This window comes from Furipterus horrens, unplaced genomic scaffold, assembly GCF_987537825.1.
Source record: "Furipterus horrens unplaced genomic scaffold, mFurHor1.1.pri manual_scaffold_3, whole genome shotgun sequence".
NCBI lineage: Eukaryota > Metazoa > Chordata > Mammalia > Chiroptera > Furipteridae > Furipterus > Furipterus horrens.
The window spans coordinates 82,871,995-82,876,251 of NW_028327173.1; positions in this window are offsets into that span (position 1 = coordinate 82,871,995).

Consider the following 4,257-nt stretch of genomic DNA (forward strand, 5'->3'; position numbering starts at 1 on the left):
GGAACAAGGTTCCTGTGTGTATCTTTATTTTTTCCTTTTTCTCTAACTCAAAGTAAACAAAAATATTCACCAACATTCACATTTAAACTACACATATTTGTCAATGCTTTGAGTGCCTTTGCTGAACTGGATAGGAACAAACATTTATTTATAGTTTCATTTTGTCAAATCATGGCCAGACTGCAACCATATGTAGGTGGACTATGGATACCAGAGTCCAACCAAAAGTAATCAAAGCATTTTGTAAGAATTAATAAGTTGACTATACAGAATTTACAGTAGAGTTTTGTATCTTCCATAATTATTTGTAAATTGTGTGCTACACATCCTTTATAGCAGTAAAATTTGTAATAAATTTATGTGCAGACATATATTTGCACACATTTTGTTTGTTGAACATTTATTAGTGAACACTTTTGCACAGGGTTCCAATAAAGTCAAAATAAAGCCACCATCCCAACTTCACCTATATATCAACCACAAAACTAAAAATAAAAATGATTTCAAATATCCTGACAATTTTCATAACTGTTAAAAATATGAAACAACAGTCAGAGAATGAGCCATAATAAGGTTCACTGTAAACTGGTTAAATCAGTCACTTCCAAGGCTTCAATATTAGGATTTAAGAAGAAATATTTCCTTCTCTTCATGATGGCTTATTTCTTCCCTCTTCCCCATCCACTCACTTAAACCAGTATTCTGGAATCAAGTCTTCCCTGGTTGTTAAGCACAGCTGAAAACCTCCCATGACTACATATCTAGTGACAACACCTGTTCTTATTGTGGATGCTGTTGTAAATAAGATAATCAAAGTTATCTGGGGGTGCTGGAGGAGATGTCAGAAAATTGTATCCTCGGTTTGGTGGTTGAGTTACAAAATGGAAAAGCCAATAGCAGAGAAGACACAATACCCGCTGCTGCCTCACCAACTCGCTCTCCGATCACGAGTAACTCACACACGTGGTAACCCGACCTCCCACTAGAGGGCAGATGCATGTGGGCAGCCAGATTCACTGCTCTCAGAACCTTGCACAGTGCCCACACATGCTGGACATTCGATGAACGTTCGCTGAACAAATTCGGTGACATTAAAAACTAATTCTGCCTTGCGTAGCTGTAGCAAGGATCAAATCAGTTTGAGTATATGTAAATGTTTCACAAACTCATGGTTTTTAAAATTATTAATTTATTAGTGTCCCCCATAAAAGAACTGTTGTTTGGGTATCATTGCTTAGCTCCTTACTTTGATTTCTTCTAACAAGGAGCATCTTTAGTCAGAACAGACCCTGAGCACAGAAGGGTCACACTGCATTGGAGTAGCTGATTTCCTCGTCTTTTTTTTTTTTTTTCTCTCATTAAACTGTGGTTCCAAAGGGCAAGAATCCTGGTTTATTCATCTTGGTATCCCCACCTCCTAGGATGGTGGTTGGCACCAGGTATATGCTCTAAGAAGAATGAATGAAAGACCTGTGAATTATATTTAATCCATTCAATTCATTTGCATCTAGAATATAGGCCAGACCAAGAGGGACGAATGAGCTGTGCCATCTCCTCAGTGTTCAGAGCCTGCTAGCACTATGACGCAAAGAAAATGGGATGGGTTTCCAGTAGAATGATGAACCACCTCTGCGCTGTGTGGGTTAAACAAGCTTTTGTGCGCTAGCCTAAGAATCTAACTAATATTTTAACAGTTTTTTTAAGCACTTAAAAAATAACCCATATGGACAAGACTGCCTGTCCTACTAATAAAACAATGCTACCCCATCCCAGCAGCCAGCCCCAAATACACCATCACTGATAGTAGCTGGCCTTAAATGGTTTGAGTCCTGCTAACCACCCCCCCAAAATATACATCATTTACTCCTCTGTATGCTGGAGTCTGTGTTGAGTTAATTAACAATAGCACAGCAGAAAGAAACCAATTTGAATTCAGTGTAGCAGGATCTATGGGAATTATTTCTCCCACTGAATTCATCATGCAGCTAGTATAAACACATTCAAGGCTCTGCTGATGTTTGGAGCACTGCAGGAGTGTCCCAAGTGCCCCAGCTGGGACTGGGAGTGACACCCTTTCCCCACATGGAGTCCCTACCCCTGGTCTCACACTCACTTTCCCCTTTTGTCCTTTGCTGGTTCCTGGGATCACTCAGTGAAGTGTGTCTGTGTGGCAGGGAGCAGGACACCTGCTGGAGTGACCCCCAAACAGAGGACAGTTTGGCTTTAATTGTCTGTATTAACTTTCAGAGCAACAGAGATGTCTACTGAATGACAGAGCACATAAAAAGCAGAGCTCATAATTAATCTTCACGGAGCGTCTGATGCTTGGCAAGCTTAATGAGCTGATGCTCACCCTGCACATCGGTGTGGCACTCTAATTCCTCCACACATCGAGTAAACATATATGAACCCAAGGTGGGGGGATTAGCACAGTACACAGCTCAGATCTGCGGGATCCTGAGTACAAGGATGGGAAGCCCCCGGGGTCCCCTGAACAGGTGCAGCAACAGCAGGAAGGATGCTCACTGAACACGAAACGGTTATATCTTTTTAATTGTGTGGCAGAGTCATTCCCTGCCTGACCAGTGGAGCAGCTGCAGAGAGACAGTTGTTTTGCTTTAGCAAAATGAAGTCTTTTTGCTTCCTGGCTTTTGTTTATTTTTGTATAGTCCTGTGTGAGAAATGGCCCAGATCACTACGGCCTACACTCTCTTCTTTGACTGTTTACCCTCCAAACCCAGGAGATCAGAGGATTGACACGAAAGAGAACATTTTCTAATCTTTGCAAGTGCTTGCCAAACCCCCAAGAATATATGTAAAGATGGCTGCATGTTGTGATAGAAAAGGAAAATGAGCTCCCCAGAAAGTGTGGGTATATCAGCAGTTTTGCTAAGGAACAGACTGGGTCCCACCTGCAAGAGCAAAGGTGATTAATTGAAAGGGGATTCAAGTTCCAAGGCCTGATGCTTCATACTGGACAGTCCACTAGATTCATGTGATGCTTCCTGACACCTTTGGTCAAAAATAATCAGTACCACCCCCTCCTGTTAGCAACAGACAGATCAATGTGACCAGCCGCTGTCACTCTCTTGCATTCGAGGGCTCCCCAGGAGAAGCAACTTAAGCCTGGTTTGGGGGTCCTTAAACTGTTTCTCTGTCCCACACACAGCTGTCTGTTCATTTTAGCCCCCCCCCCCTCATCCTCTGCCATGCCCTGCCCTGCCCTGCCTGCTCCTTTTTGGGAATCCAGCTGCCCTCTGCCCTCCATTGTCCATGCCCAGCAGTCCTGCCATGATGTCCAGCAGGCAGGAGGAGAACGACGGGCCCACAAGTCATACCTGTGTTGCTGTTTATTATAAATCACTCTCTGTTGTATGTGCACATATAAATAAATAATGTGAACATAGACAAGGACGGAGAAGACTTCCTGCTCCCTGTTCCAGCATTTGAGAGCAATCCCAAACTCCGCCTGGGGCCAAGCGGGGCATCTCGGGCTCAGCAGTCTACAGTGGACCTCCAGGACATGCCTGCAAGAGGACTTGGTTGGAGAGAGACCCCAAAGACCACCCTGCTCCCCTCTGCATTCCTAGAAGGCACAACGCAGCACCGAGTTGACACTGAATGTTGGGGGAAAGGCGGGAAGGTGCAAAGGAGAAGCTCAAAAGAGAATGGTCTCTGTCCAAAATGCCCACTGACTGTGTCGGCCTAGCCAACGCCTACTCATCCTTCAAAGCTCAGTTCCTGACTGCAGATTTTCCCATTCCATCCATCAGCCTCTGCCACAGATTCCTGCCTCTCATCTACGTTCCTAGAACAGAAGTGGTCATGGCTTCCCCAGCCTGTGATACAAAATAATTACCAACAATACCCAAGTTTTACTATTGGGTTAGCCAAAAAACTTCATTCAATTTTTAATTAAAAATTGAGACATTTTTTTCATTCTCACCATTTTGTTCCATTACCTTCTGCCATCTTTCAGGCAATTTCCTGATTCCATCTTCCCAAAACATTTTCTTTTTGAGCAAAGAACTGTTTGGGGTACCTTTTGCAGTCTTCCAGAAATTTGAAAATTTTTCCATTAAGAAAATTTTGTAAAGACCAAAATAAATGGAAATCCAAAGGTGCAATGTCCAGTGAATATGGTGGATGAATCAGAACTTCCCAGCCAAGCTGTGAGTTTTTTGCCTGGTCACCAAAGAAACATGCAGTCTTGCTTTATCTTGATGGAATGTTATGCGTTCTCTGTTGACTAATTCT